We start from the raw sequence: 16,547 nt of genomic DNA, 5'->3' as shown, positions 1-16,547 counted from the left end.
TTCATGCCATAAATATTTTTGGGAATTTCAGTGGTCTAGGATGCGGGTTAATGCCCATTTCAGGCTGCAAATGTTTTTGGGACATTCAGAGCTTTCTGACACAGTTTTTAGGCCACCAACATTTTCTGGACTTTAGGGGGTCTAGGATGACTGTAAACCCCCTTTTTGGGTCTCCAAAGTTTTCAACATTTTTGCAGCCTAAGATGCATTTTAAGGCCTTTTTTGGGCTGCTAACATATTCTGAACTTTCAGTAGTGTAGGATGCATTTTTCGTGCCATAAATATTTTTGGGAATTTCAGTGGTCTAGGATGCGGGTTAATGCCCATTTCAGGCTGCAAATGTTTTTGGGCCATTCAGAGCTTTCCGACACCGTTTTTGGGCCAGCAACATTTTCTGGACTTTAGGGGTCTAGGATGAATGTAAACCCCTTTTTTGGGCCTCCAAAGTTTTCAACATTTTTGCAGCCTAAGATGCATTTTAAGGCCTTTTTTGGGCTGCTAAAATATTCTGAACTTTCAGGGTGTAAGATGGATTTTTCGTGCCAAAACTATTTTTGGGAATTTCAGTGGTCTAGGATGCAGGTTAATGCCCCTTATAGGCTACAACTGTTTTGGGGACATTCAGAGCTCCCTGACACAGTTTTTAGGCCACCAACATTTTCTGGACTTTAGGGGGTCCAGGATGACTGTAAACCCCTTTTTTGGGCCTCCAAAGTTTTCAACATTTTTGCAGCCTAAGATGCATTTTAAGGTCTTTTTTAGGCTGCTAACATATTCTGAACTTTCAGCGGTGTAGGATGCATTTTTCGTGCCATAAACATTTTTGGGAATTTCAGTGGTCTAGGATGCGGGTTAATGCCCCTTTCAGGCTGCAATTGTTTTTTATGACATTCAGAGCTCTCTGACCCTGTTTTTGGGCCACCAATATTTTCTAGACTTTAGGGGGTCTAGGATGACTGTAAACCCCTTTTTTGGACCTCCAAAGTTTTCAACATTTTTGCAGCCTAAGATGCATTTTAAGGCCTTTTTTGGGCTGCTAACATATTCTGAACTTTCATCGGTGTAGGATTCATTTTTCATGCCATAAATATTTATGGGAATTTCAGTGGTCTAGGATGCGGGTTAATGCCCATTTCAGGCTGCAAATGTTTTTGGGACATTCAGAGCTTTCTGACACAGTTTTTAGGCCACCAACATTTTCTGGACTTTAGGGGGTCTAGGATGACTGTAAACCCCTTTCTTTGGCCTCCAAAGTTTTCTGCATGTTTGCAGCCCTAAAATACATTTTAAGGCATTTTTTGGGCTGCTAACATATTCTGAACTTTCAGGATGTAAGATGCATTTTTTGTGCCAAAACTATTTTTGGGAATTTCAGTGGTCTAGGATGCAGGTTAATGCCCCTTATAGGCTACAAATGTTTTTGGGACATTCAGAGCTCTCTGACAGTTTTTTGGGCCACCAACATTTTCTGGACTTTAGGGGGTCTAGGATGACCGTAAACCCCTTTTTTGGGCCTCTAAAGTTTTCAACATTTTTGCAGCCTAAGTTGCATATTAAGGCCTTTTTTGGGCTGCTAACATATTCTGAACTTTCAGTGGTGTAGGATGCGTTTTTCTGCCATAAATATTTTTGGGAATTTCAGTGGGCTAGGATGCGGGTTAATGCCCATTTCAGGCTGCAAATGTTTTTGGGACATTCAGAGCTTTCTGACACAGTTTTTAAGCCACCAACATTTTCTGGACTTTAGGGGGTCTAGGATGCCTGTAAACCCCTTTTTTGGGCCTCCAAAGTTTTCTACATTTTTGCAGCCCTAAAATGCATGTTATGGCCTTTTTTGGGCTGCTAACATATTCTGAACTTTCAGCGGTGTAGGATGCGTTTTTCCTGCCATAAATATTTTTGGGAATTTCAGTGGTCTAGGATGCGGGTTAATGCCCATTTCAGGCTGCAAATGTTTTTGGGACATTCAGAGCTCTCTGACACCGTTTTTGGGCCACCAACATTTTCTGGACTTTAGGGGTCTAGGATGAATGTAAACCCCTTTTTTGGGCCTCCAAAGTTTTCAACATTTTTGCAGCCTAAGATGCATTTTAAGGCCTTTTTTGGGCTGCTAAAATATTCTGAACTTTCAGGGTGTAAGATGGATTTTTCGTGCCAAAACTATTTTTGGGAATTTCAGTGGTCTAGGATGCAGGTTAATGCCCCTTATAGGCTACAACTGTTTTGGGGACATTCAGAGCTCCCTGACACAGTTTTTAGGCCACCAACATTTTCTGGACTTTAGGGGGTCCAGGATGACTGTAAACCCCTTTTTTGGGCCTCCAAAGTTTTCAACATTTTTGCAGCCTAAGATGCATTTTAAGGTCTTTTTTAGGCTGCTAACATATTCTGAACTTTCAGCGGTGTAGGATGCATTTTTCGTGCCATAAACATTTTTGGGAATTTCAGTGGTCTAGGATGCGGGTTAATGCCCCTTTCAGGCTGCAATTGTTTTTTATGACATTCAGAGCTCTCTGACCCTGTTTTTGGGCCACCAATATTTTCTAGACTTTAGGGGGTCTAGGATGACTGTAAACCCCTTTTTTGGACCTCCAAAGTTTTCAACATTTTTGCAGCCTAAGATGCATTTTAAGGCCTTTTTTGGGCTGCTAACATATTCTGAACTTTCATCGGTGTAGGATTCATTTTTCATGCCATAAATATTTATGGGAATTTCAGTGGTCTAGGATGCGGGTTAATGCCCATTTCAGGCTGCAAATGTTTTTGGGACATTCAGAGCTTTCTGACACAGTTTTTAGGCCACCAACATTTTCTGGACTTTAGGGGGTCTAGGATGACTGTAAACCCCTTTCTTTGGCCTCCAAAGTTTTCTGCATGTTTGCAGCCCTAAAATACATTTTAAGGCATTTTTTGGGCTGCTAACATATTCTGAACTTTCAGGATGTAAGATGCATTTTTTGTGCCAAAACTATTTTTGGGAATTTCAGTGGTCTAGGATGCAGGTTAATGCCCCTTATAGGCTACAAATGTTTTTGGGACATTCAGAGCTCTCTGACAGTTTTTTGGGCCACCAACATTTTCTGGACTTTAGGGGGTCTAGGATGACCGTAAACCCCTTTTTTGGGCCTCTAAAGTTTTCAACATTTTTGCAGCCTAAGTTGCATATTAAGGCCTTTTTTGGGCTGCTAACATATTCTGAACTTTCAGTGGTGTAGGATGCGTTTTTCTGCCATAAATATTTTTGGGAATTTCAGTGGACTAGGATGCGGGTTAATGCCCATTTCAGGCTGCAAATGTTTTTGGGACATTCAGAGCTTTCTGACACAGTTTTTAAGCCACCAACATTTTCTGGACTTTAGGGGGTCTAGGATGCCTGTAAACCCCTTTTTTGGGCCTCCAAAGTTTTCTACATTTTTGCAGCCCTAAAATGCATGTTATGGCCTTTTTTGGGCTGCTAACATATTCTGAACTTTCAGCGGTGTAGGATGCGTTTTTCCTGCCATAAATATTTTTGGGAATTTCAGTGGTCTAGGATGCGGGTTAATGCCCATTTCAGGCTGCAAATGTTTTTGGGACATTCAGAGCTCTCTGACACCGTTTTTGGGCCACCAACATTTTCTGGACTTTAGGGGGTCTAGGATGCCTGTAAACCGCTTTTTTGGGCCTCCAAAGTTTTCAACATTTGTGCCGCCTAAGATGCATTTTAAGGCCTTTTTTGATCTGCTAACATATTCTGAAATTTCAGGGGTGTAGGATGCATTTTTCGTGCACAAAATATTTTTGGGATTTTCAGTGCTCTAGGATGCGGGTTAATGCCCCTTTCAGGCTGCAAATGTTTTTGAGACATTCAGAGCTCTCTGACCCTGCTTTTGGGCCACCAACATTTACTAGAATTTAGGGGGTCTAGGATGCATGTAAACCCCTTTTCTGGGCCTCCAAAGTTTTCTACATTTTTGCAGCCCTAAGATGCATTTTAAGGCATTTTTTGGGCTTCTAACATATTCTGAACTTTCAGTGGTGTAGGATGCATTTTTCGTGCCATATATATTTTTGGGAATTTCAGTGCCTATGGAGCCGGTTAATGCCCCTTTCAGGCTGCAAATGTTTTTGGGACATTCAGAGCTTTCTGACACAATTTATTGGGCCACCAACATTTTCTAGACTTTAGGGGGTCTAGGATGACTGTAAGCCCCTTTTTTGGGCCTCCAAAGTTTTCTACATGTTTGCAGCCCTAAAATGCATTTTAAGGCCTTTTTTGGGCTGCTAACATATTCTGAACTTTCAGTGGTGTAGGATGCATTTTTCGTGCCATAAATATTTTTGGGAATTTCAGTGGTCTAGGATGCGGGTTAATGCCCATTTCAGGCTGCAAATGTTTTTGGGACATTCAGAGCTTTCTGACACAGTTTTTAGGCCACCAACATTTTCTGGACTTTAGGGGGTCTAGGATGCCTGTAAATCCCTTTTTTGGGCCTCCAATGTTTTCTACATTTTTGCAGCCTAATGTGCATTTGTAGGCCTTTTTTGGGCTGCTAACATATTCTGAACTTTCAGTGGTGTAGGATGCATTTTTCGTGCCATAAATATTTTTGGGAATTTCAGTGTTCTAGGATGCGGGTTAATGCCCATTTCAGGCTGCAAATGTTTTTGGGACATTCAGAGCTTTCTGACACGTTTTTGGGCCAGCAACATTTTCTGGACTTTAGGGGGTCTAGGATGACTGTAAAACCCTTTTTTGGGCCGCCAAAGTTTTCAACATTTTTGCAGCCTAAGATGCATTCTAAGGACTTTTTTGGGCTGCTAACATATTCTGAACTTTCATCGGTGTAGGATGCCTTTTTCTGCCATAAATATTTTTGGGAATTTCAGTGGTCTAGGATGCGGGTTAATGCCCATTTCAGGCTGCAAATGTTTTTGGGACATTCAGAGCTTTCTGACACCGTTTTTGGGCCACCAACATTTTCTGGACTTTAGGGGGTCTAGGATGACTGTAACCCCCTTTTTTGGGCCTCCAAAGTTTTCAACATTTTTGCAGCCTAAGATGCATTTTAAGGCCTTTTTTGAGCTGCTAACATATTCTGAACTTTCAGTGGTGTAGGATGCATTTTTCGTGCCATATATATTTTTGGGAATTTCAGTGCTCTATGGAGCCGGTTAATGCCCCTTTCAGGCTGCAAATGTTTTTTTATGACATTCAGAGCTCTCTGATCCTGTTTTTGAGCCACCAACATTTTCTGGACTTTAGGGGGTCTAGGATGCCTGTTAACCCCTTTTTTGGACCTCCAAAGTTTTCAACATTTTTGCAGCCTAAGATGCATTTTAAGGCCTTTTTTGGGCTGCTAACATATTCTGAACTTTCATCGGTGTAGGATTCATTTTTCGTGCCATAAATATTTTTGGGAATTTCAGTGGTCTAGGATGCGGGTTAATGCCCATTTCAGGCTGCAAATGTTTTGGGGACATTCAGAGCTCCCTGACACAGTTTTTAGGCCACCAACATTTTCTGGACTTTAGGGGGTCCAGGATGACTGTAAACCCCTTTTTTGGGCCTCCAAAGTTTTCAACATTTTTGCAGCCTAAGATGCATTTTAAGGTCTTTTTTAGGCTGCTAACATATTCTGAACTTTCAGCGGTGTAGGATGCATTTTTCGTGCCATAAACATTTTTGGGAATTTCAGTGGTCTAGGATGCGGGTTAATGCCCCTTTCAGGCTGCAATTGTTTTTTATGACATTCAGAGCTCTCTGACCCTGTTTTTGGGCCACCAATATTTTCTGGACTTTAGGGGGTCTAGGATGACTGTAAACCCCTTTTTTGGACCTCCAAAGTTTTCAACATTTTTGCAGCCTAAGATGCATTTTAAGGCCTTTTTTGGGCTGCTAACATATTCTGAACTTTCATCGGTGTAGGATTCATTTTTCATGCCATAAATATTTATGGGAATTTCAGTGGTCTAGGATGCGGGTTAATGCCCATTTCAGGCTGCAAATGTTTTTGGGACATTCAGAGCTTTCTGACACAGTTTTTAGGCCACCAACATTTTCTGGACTTTAGGGGGTCTAGGATGACTGTAAACCCCTTTCTTTGGCCTCCAAAGTTTTCTGCATGTTTGCAGCCCTAAAATACATTTTAAGGCATTTTTTGGGCTGCTAACATATTCTGAACTTTCAGGATGTAAGATGCATTTTTTGTGCCAAAACTATTTTTGGGAATTTCAGTGGTCTAGGATGCAGGTTAATGCCCCTTATAGGCTACAAATGTTTTTGGGACATTCAGAGCTCTCTGACAGTTTTTTGGGCCACCAACATTTTCTGGACTTTAGGGGGTCTAGGATGACCGTAAACCCCTTTTTTGGGCCTCTAAAGTTTTCAACATTTTTGCAGCCTAAGTTGCATATTAAGGCCTTTTTTGGGCTGCTAACATATTCTGAACTTTCAGTGGTGTAGGATGCGTTTTTCTGCCATAAATATTTTTGGGAATTTCAGTGGACTAGGATGCGGGTTAATGCCCATTTCAGGCTGCAAATGTTTTTGGGACATTCAGAGCTTTCTGACACAGTTTTTAAGCCACCAACATTTTCTGGACTTTAGGGGGTCTAGGATGCCTCTAAACCCCTTTTTTGGGCCTCCAAAGTTTTCTACATTTTTGCAGCCCTAAAATGCATGTTATGGCCTTTTTTGGGCTGCTAACATATTCTGAACTTTCAGCGGTGTAGGATGCGTTTTTCCTGCCATAAATATTTTTGGGAATTTCAGTGGTCTAGGATGCGGGTTAATGCCCATTTCAGGCTGCAAATGTTTTTGGGACATTCAGAGCTCTCTGACACCGTTTTTGGGCCACCAACATTTTCTGGACTTTAGGGGGTCTAGGATGCCTGTAAACCGCTTTTTTGGGCCTCCAAAGTTTTCAACATTTGTGCCGCCTAAGATGCATTTTAAGGCCTTTTTTGATCTGCTAACATATTCTGAAATTTCAGGGGTGTAGGATGCATTTTTCGTGCACAAAATATTTTTGGGATTTTCAGTGCTCTAGGATGCGGGTTAATGCCCCTTTCAGGCTGCAAATGTTTTTGAGACATTCAGAGCTCTCTTACCCTGCTTTTGGGCCACCAACATTTACTAGAATTTAGGGGGTCTAGGATGCATGTAAACCCCTTTTCTGGGCCTCCAAAGTTTTCTACATTTTTGCAGCCCTAAAATGCATTTTAAGGCATTTTTTGGGCTTCTAACATATTCTGAACTTTCAGTGGTGTAGGATGCATTTTTCGTGCCATATATATTTTTGGGAATTTCAGTGCCTATGGAGCCGGTTAATGCCCCTTTCAGGCTGCAAATGTTTTTGGGACATTCAGAGCTTTCTGACACAATTTATTGGGCCACCAACATTTTCTAGACTTTAGGGGGTCTAGGATGACTGTAAGCCCCTTTTTTGGGCCTCCAAAGTTTTCTACATGTTTGCAGCCCTAAAATGCATTTTAAGGCCTTTTTTGGGCTGCTAACATATTCTGAACTTTCAGTGGTGTAGGATGCATTTTTCGTGCCATAAATATTTTTGGGAATTTCAGTGGTCTAGGATGCGGGTTAATGCCCATTTCAGGCTGCAAATGTTTTTGGGACATTCAGAGCTTTCTGACACAGTTTTTAGGCCACCAACATTTTCTGGACTTAAGGGGGTCTAGGATGACTGTAAACCCCTTTATTTGGCCTCCAAAGTTTTCTGCATGTTTGCAGCCCTAAAATACATTTTAAGGCATTTCTTGGGCTGCTAACATATTCTGAACTTTCAGGATGTAAGATGCATTTTTTGTGCCAAAACTATTTTTGGGAATTTCAGTGGTCTAGGATGCAGATTAATGCCCCTTATAGGCTACAAATGTTTTTGGGACATTCAAAGCTCTCTGACAGTTTTTTGGGCCACCAACATTTTCTGGACTTTAGGGGGTCTAGGATGACTGTAAACCCCTTTTTTGGGCCTCTAAAGTTTTCAACATTTTTGCAGCCTAAGATGCATATTAAGGCCTTTTTTGGGCTGCTAACATATTCTGAACTTTCAGTGGTGTAGGATGCGTTTTTCTGCCATAAATATTTTTGGGAATTTCAGTGGACTATGATGCGGGTTAATGCCCATTTCAGGCTGCAAATGTGTTTGGGACATTCAGAGCTTTCTGACACAGCTTTTAAGCCACCAACATTTTCTGGACTTTAGGGGGTCTAGGATGCCTGTAAACCCCTTTTTTGTGCCTCCAAATTTTTCAACATTTTTGCAGCCTAATGTGCATTTGTAGGCCTTTTTTGGGCTGCTAACATATTCTGAACTTTCAGTGGTGTATGATGCATTTTTCGTGCCACATATATTTTTGGGAATTTCAGTGCCTATGGAGCCGGTTAATGCCCCTTTCAGGCTGCAAATGTTTTTGAGACATTCAGAGCTCTCTGACCCTGTTTTTGGGCCACCAACATTTTCTGGACTTTAGGGGGTCTAGGATGCCTGTAAACCCCTTTTTTGGGCCTCCAAAGTTTTGTACATTTTTGCAGCCATAAGATGCATTTTAAGGCATTTTTTGGGCTGCTAACATATTCTGAACTTTCAGGGTGTAAGATGCATTTTTCGTGCCATAAATATTTTTGGGAATTTCAGTGGTCTAGGATGCGTGTTAATGCCCCTTGTAGGCTACACATGTTTTTGGCATATTCAGAGCTCTCTGACCCTGTTTTTGGGCCAACATTTTATGGACTTTAGAGGGTCTAGGATGCCTGTAAACCCCTTTTTTGGGCCTCCAATGTTTTGTACATTTGTGCAGCCTAAGATGCATTTTAAGGCCTTTTTTGGGCTGCTAACATATTCTGAACTTTCAGTGGTGTAGGATGCGTTTTTCTGCCATAAATATTTTTGGGAATTTCAGTGGTCTAGGATGCAGGTTAATGCCCATTTCAGGCTGCAAATGTTTTTGGGACATTCAGAGCTTTCTGACACAGTTTTTAGGCCACCAACATTTCCTGGACTTTAGGGGGTGTAGGATGACTGTAAACCCCTTTTTTGTGCCTCCAAAGTTTTCAACATTTTTGCAGCCTAATGTGCATTTTTAGGCCTTTTTTGGGCTGCTAACATATTCTGAACTTTCAGTGGTGTATGATGCATTTTTCGTGCCACATATATTTTTGGGAATTTCAGTGCCTATGGAGCCGATTAATGCCCCTTTCAGGCTGCAAATGTTTTTGAGACATTCAGAGCTCTCTGACCCTGTTTTTAGGCCACCAACATTTACTGGACTTTAGGGGGTTTAGGATGCCTGTAAACCCCTTTTTTGGACCGCCAAAGTTTTCTACATTTTTGCAGCCCTAAAATGCATGTTATGGCCTTTTTTGGGCTGCTAACATATTCTGAACTTTCAGCGGTGTAGGATGCGTTTTTCCTGCCATAAATATTTTTGGGAATTTCAGTGGTCTAGGATGCGGGTTAATGCCCATTTCAGGCTGCAAATGTTTTTGGGACATTCAGAGCTCTCTGACACCGTTTTTGGGCCACCAACATTTTCTGGACTTTAGGGGGTCTAGGATGCCTGTAAACCGCTTTTTTGGGCCTCCAAAGTTTTCAACATTTGTGCCGTCTAAGATGCATTTTAAGGCCTTTTTTGATCTGCTAACATATTCTGAAATTTCAGGGGTGTAGGATGCATTTTTCGTGCACAAAATATTTTTGGGATTTTCAGTGCTCTAGGATGCGGGTTAATGCCCCTTTCAGGCTGCAAATGTTTTTGAGACATTCAGAGCTCTCTGACCCTGCTTTTGGGCCACCAACATTTACTAGAATTTAGGGGGTCTAGGATGCATGTAAACCCCTTTTCTGGGCCTCCAAAGTTTTCTACATTTTTGCAGCCCTAAGATGCATTTTAAGGCATTTTTTGGGCTTCTAACATATTCTGAACTTTCAGTGGTGTAGGATGCATTTTTCGTGCCATATATATTTTTGGGAATTTCAGTGCCTATGGAGCCGGTTAATGCCCCTTTCAGGCTGCAAATGTTTTTGGGACATTCAGAGCTTTCTGACACAATTTATTGGGCCACCAACATTTTCTAGACTTTAGGGGGTCTAGGATGACTGTAAGCCCCTTTTTTGGGCCTCCAAAGTTTTCTACATGTTTGCAGCCCTAAAATGCATTTTAAGGCCTTTTTTGGGCTGCTAACATATTCTGAACTTTCAGTGGTGTAGGATACATTTTTTTCGTGCCATAAATATTTTTGGGAATTTCAGTGGTCTAGGATAAGGGCTAATGCCCATTTCAGGCTGCAAATGTTTTTGGGACATTCAGAGCTTTCTGACACCGTTTTTGGGCCACCATCATTTTCTGGACTTTAGGGGGTCTAGGATGCCTGTAAACCCCTTTGTTTGGGCCTCCAAAGTTTTCTGCATGTTTGCAGCCCTAAAATGCATTTTAAGGCATTTTTTGGGCTGCTAACATATTCTGAACTTTCAGGATGTAAGATGCATTTTTTGTGCCAAAACTATTTTTGGGAATTTCAGTGGTCTAGGATGCGGGTTAATGCCCATTTCAGGCTGCAAATGTTTTTGGGACATTCAGAGCTTTCTGACACAGTTTTTAGGCCACCAACATTTTCTGGACTTTAGGGGGTCTAGGATGCCTGTAAATCCCTTTTTTGGGCCTCCAAAGTTTTCTACATTTTTGCAGCCGTAAGAGGCATTTTAAGGCATTTTTTGGGCTGCTAACATATTCTGAACTTTCAGGGTGTAAGATGCATTTTTCATGCCATAAATATTTTTGGGAATTTCAGTGGTCTAGGATGCGTGTTAATGCCCCTTATAGGCTACACATGTTTTTGGGACATTCAGATCTTTCTGACACAGTTTTTAGGCCACCAACATTTTCTGGACTTTAGGGGGTCTAGGATGCCTGTAAACCCCTTTTTTGGACCTTCAAACTTTTCAACATTTGTGCAGCCTAAGATTCATGGTATGGCCTTTTTTGGGCTACTAACATATTCTGAACTTTCATCGGTGTAGGATGCCTTTTTCTGCCATAAATATTTTTGGGAATTTCAGTGGTCTAGGATGCGGGTTAATGCCCCTTTCAGGCTGCAAATGTTTTTGAGACATTCAGAGCTCTCTGACCCTGTTTTTGGGCCACCATCATTTTCTGGACTTTAGGGGGTCTAGGATGCCTGTTAGCCCCTTTTTTGGACCTCCAAAGTTTTCAACATTTTTGCAGCCTAAGATGCATTTTAAGGCCTTTTTTGGGCTGCTAACATATTCTGAACTTTCATCGGTGTAGGATTCATTTTTCATGCCATAAATATTTATGGGAATTTCAGTGGTCTAGGATGCGGGTTAATGCCCATTTCAGGCTGCAAATGTTTTTGGGACATTCAGAGCTTTCTGACACAGTTTTTAGGCCACCAACATTTGCTGGACTTTAGGGGGTCTAGGATGACTGTAAACCCCTTTTTTGGGCCTCCAAAGTTTTCAACATTTTGTCAGCCTAAAATGCATTTTAAGGCCTTTTTTGGGCTGCTAACTATTCTGAACTTTCAGTGCTGGAGGATGCATTTTTCATGCCATAAATATTTTTGGGAATTTCAGTGGTCTAGGATGTGGGTTAATGCCCATTTCAGACTGCAAATGTTTTTGGGACATTCAGAGCTTTCTGACACCGTTTTTGGGCCACCATCATTTTCTGGACTTTAGGGGGTCTAGGATGCCTGTAAACCCCTTTTTTGGGCCTCCAACTTTTCTGCATGTTTGCAGCCCTAAAATGCATTGTAAGGCATTTTTTGGGCTGCTAACATATTCTGAACTTTCAGGATGTAAGATGCATTTTTTGTGCCAAAACTATTTTTGGGCATTTCAGTGGTCTAGGATGCCTGTAAACCCCTTTTTTGGGCCTCCAAAGTTTTCAACATTTTGTCAGCCTAAAATGCATTTTAAGGCCTTTTTTGGGCTGCTAACTATTCTGAACTTTCAGTGCTGGAGGATGCATTTTTCATGCCATAAATATTTTTGGGAATTTCAGTGGTCTAGGATGCGGGTTAATGCCCATTTCAGGCTGCAAATGTTTTTGGGACATTCAGAGCTTTCCGACACCGTTTTTGGGCCAGCAACATTTTCTGGACTTTAGGGGTCTAGGATGAATGTAAACCCCTTTTTTGGGCCTCCAAAGTTTTCAACATTTTTGCAGCCTAAGATGCATTTTAAGGCCTTTTTTGGGCTGCTAAAATATTCTGAACTTTCAGGGTGTAAGATGGATTTTTCGTGCCAAAACTATTTTTGGGAATTTCAGTGGTCTAGGATGCAGGTTAATGCCCCTTATAGGCTACAACTGTTTTGGGGACATTCAGAGCTCCCTGACACAGTTTTTAGGCCACCAACATTTTCTGGACTTTAGGGGGTCCAGGATGACTGTAAACCCCTTTTTTGGGCCTCCAAAGTTTTCAACATTTTTGCAGCCTAAGATGCATTTTAAGGTCTTTTTTAGGCTGCTAACATATTCTGAACTTTCAGCGGTGTAGGATGCATTTTTCGTGCCATAAACATTTTTGGGAATTTCAGTGGTCTAGGATGCGGGTTAATGCCCCTTTCAGGCTACAATTGTTTTTTATGACATTCAGAGCTCTCTGACCCTGTTTTTGGGCCACCAATATTTTCTGGACTTTAGGGGGTCTAGGATGACTGTAAACCCCTTTTTTGGACCTCCAAAGTTTTCAACATTTTTGCAGCCTAAGATGCATTTTAAGGCCTTTTTTGGGCTGCTAACATATTCTGAACTTTCATCGGTGTAGGATTCATTTTTCATGCCATAAATATTTATGGGAATTTCAGTGGTCTAGGATGCGGGTTAATGCCCATTTCAGGCTGCAAATGTTTTTGGGACATTCAGAGCTTTCTGACACAGTTTTTAGGCCACCAACATTTTCTGGACTTTAGGGGGTCTAGGATGACTGTAAACCCCTTTCTTTGGCCTCCAAAGTTTTCTGCATGTTTGCAGCCCTAAAATACATTTTAAGGCATTTTTTGGGCTGCTAACATATTCTGAACTTTCAGGATGTAAGATGCATTTTTTGTGCCAAAACTATTTTTGGGAATTTCAGTGGTCTAGGATGCAGGTTAATGCCCCTTATAGGCTACAAATGTTTTTGGGACATTCAGAGCTCTCTGACAGTTTTTTGGGCCACCAACATTTTCTGGACTTTAGGGGGTCTAGGATGACCGTAAACCCCTTTTTTGGGCCTCTAAAGTTTTCAACATTTTTGCAGCCTAAGTTGCATATTAAGGCCTTTTTTGGGCTGCTAACATATTCTGAACTTTCAGTGGTGTAGGATGCGTTTTTCTGCCATAAATATTTTTGGGAATTTCAGTGGACTAGGATGCGGGTTAATGCCCATTTCAGGCTGCAAATGTTTTTGGGACATTCAGAGCTTTCTGACACAGTTTTTAAGCCACCAACATTTTCTGGACTTTAGGGGGTCTAGGATGCCTCTAAACCCCTTTTTTGGGCCTCCAAAGTTTTCTACATTTTTGCAGCCCTAAAATGCATGTTATGGCCTTTTTTGGGCTGCTAACATATTCTGAACTTTCAGCGGTGTAGGATGCGTTTTTCCTGCCATAAATATTTTTGGGAATTTCAGTGGTCTAGGATGCGGGTTAATGCCCATTTCAGGCTGCAAATGTTTTTGGGACATTCAGAGCTCTCTGACACCGTTTTTGGGCCACCAACATTTTCTGGACTTTAGGGGGTCTAGGATGCCTGTAAACCGCTTTTTTGGGCCTCCAAAGTTTTCAACATTTGTGCCGCCTAAGATGCATTTTAAGGCCTTTTTTGATCTGCTAACATATTCTGAAATTTCAGGGGTGTAGGATGCATTTTTCGTGCACAAAATATTTTTGGGATTTTCAGTGCTCTAGGATGCGGGTTAATGCCCCTTTCAGGCTGCAAATGTTTTTGAGACATTCAGAGCTCTCTGACCCTGCTTTTGGGCCACCAACATTTACTAGAATTTAGGGGGTCTAGGATGCATGTAAACCCCTTTTCTGGGCCTCCAAAGTTTTCTACATTTTTGCAGCCCTAAAATGCATTTTAAGGCATTTTTTGGGCTTCTAACATATTCTGAACTTTCAGTGGTGTAGGATGCATTTTTCGTGCCATATATATTTTTGGGAATTTCAGTGCCTATGGAGCCGGTTAATGCCCCTTTCAGGCTGCAAATGTTTTTGGGACATTCAGAGCTTTCTGACACAATTTATTGGGCCACCAACATTTTCTAGACTTTAGGGGGTCTAGGATGACTGTAAGCCCCTTTTTTGGGCCTCCAAAGTTTTCTACATGTTTGCAGCCCTAAAATGCATTTTAAGGCCTTTTTTGGGCTGCTAACATATTCTGAACTTTCAGTGGTGTAGGATGCATTTTTCGTGCCATAAATATTTTTGGGAATTTCAGTGGTCTAGGATGCGGGTTAATGCCCATTTCAGGCTGCAAATGTTTTTGGGACATTCAGAGCTTTCTGACACAGTTTTTAGGCCACCAACATTTTCTGGACTTAAGGGGGTCTAGGATGACTGTAAACCCCTTTTTTTGGCCTCCAAAGTTTTCTGCATGTTTGCAGCCCTAAAATACATTTTAAGGCATTTCTTGGGCTGCTAACATATTCTGAACTTTCAGGATGTAAGATGCATTTTTTGTGCCAAAACTATTTTTGGGAATTTCAGTGGTCTAGGATGCAGATTAATGCCCCTTATAGGCTACAAATGTTTTTGGGACATTCAAAGCTCTCTGACAGTTTTTTGGGCCACCAACATTTTCTGGACTTTAGGGGGTCTAGGATGACTGTAAACCCCTTTTTTGGGCCTCTAAAGTTTTCAACATTTTTGCAGCCTAAGATGCATATTAAGGCCTTTTTTGGGCTGCTAACATATTCTGAACTTTCAGTGGTGTAGGATGCGTTTTTCTGCCATAAATATTTTTGGGAATTTCAGTGGACTATGATGCGGGTTAATGCCCATTTCAGGCTGCAAATGTGTTTGGGACATTCAGAGCTTTCTGACACAGCTTTTAAGCCACCAACATTTTCTGGACTTTAGGGGGTCTAGGATGCCTGTAAACCCCTTTTTTGTGCCTCCAAATTTTTCAACATTTTTGCAGCCTAATGTGCATTTGTAGGCCTTTTTTGGGCTGCTAACATATTCTGAACTTTCAGTGGTGTATGATGCATTTTTCGTGCCACATATATTTTTGGGAATTTCAGTGCCTATGGAGCCGGTTAATGCCCCTTTCAGGCTGCAAATGTTTTTGAGACATTCAGAGCTCTCTGACCCTGTTTTTGGGCCACCAACATTTTCTGGACTTTAGGGGGTCTAGGATGCCTGTAAACCCCTTTTTTGGGCCTCCAAAGTTTTGTACATTTTTGCAGCCATAAGATGCATTTTAAGGCATTTTTTGGGCTGCTAACATATTCTGAACTTTCAGGGTGTAAGATGCATTTTTCGTGCCATAAATATTTTTGGGAATTTCAGTGGTCTAGGATGCGTGTTAATGCCCCTTGTAGGCTACACATGTTTTTGGCATATTCAGAGCTCTCTGACCCTGTTTTTGGGCCAACATTTTATGGACTTTAGAGGGTCTAGGATGCCTGTAAACCCCTTTTTTGGGCCTCCAAAGTTTTGTACATTTGTGCAGCCTAAGATGCATTCTAAGGACTTTTTTGGGCTGCTAACATATTCTGAACTTTCATCGGTGTAGGATGCCTTTTTCTGCCATAAATATTTTTGGGAATTTCAGTGGTCTAGGATGCGGGTTAATGCCCATTTCAGGCTGCAAATGTTTTTGGGACATTCAGAGCTTTCTGACACCGTTTTTGGGCCACCAACATTTTCTGGACTTTAGGGGGTCTAGGATGACTGTAACCCCCTTTTTTGGGCCTCCAAAGTTTTCAACATTTTTGCAGCCTAAGATGCATTTTAAGGCCTTTTTTGAGCTGCTAACATATTCTGAACTTTCAGTGGTGTAGGATGCATTTTTCGTGCCATATATATTTTTGGGAATTTCAGTGCTCTATGGAGCCGGTTAATGCCCCTTTCAGGCTGCAAATGTTTTTTTATGACATTCAGAGCTCTCTGATCCTGTTTTTGAGCCACCAACATTTTCTGGACTTTAGGGGGTCTAGGATGCCTGTTAACCCCTTTTTTGGACCTCCAAAGTTTTCAACATTTTTGCAGCCTAAGATGCATTTTAAGGCCTTTTTTGGGCTGCTAACATATTCTGAACTTTCATCGGTGTAGGATTCATTTTTCGTGCCATAAATATTTTTGGGAATTTCAGTGGTCTAGGATGCGGGTTAATGCCCATTTCAGGCTGCAAATGTTTTTGGGACATTCAGAGCTTTCTGACACAGTTTTTAGGCCATAAACATTTTCTGGACTTTAGGGGGTCTAGGATGACTGTAAACCCTTTTTTTGTGCCTCCAAAGTTTTCAACATTTTTGCAGCCTAATGTGCAATTTTAGGCCTTTTTTGGGCTGCTAACATATTCTGAACTTTCAGTGG

This window comes from Ambystoma mexicanum, chromosome 12 (assembly GCF_040938575.1).
Source record: "Ambystoma mexicanum isolate Mex_15411 chromosome 12, UKY_AmexF1_1, whole genome shotgun sequence".
NCBI lineage: Eukaryota > Metazoa > Chordata > Amphibia > Caudata > Ambystomatidae > Ambystoma > Ambystoma mexicanum.
The sequence above is the reverse complement of the archived record's forward strand: the minus strand, read 5'-3'. Positions refer to the sequence as shown.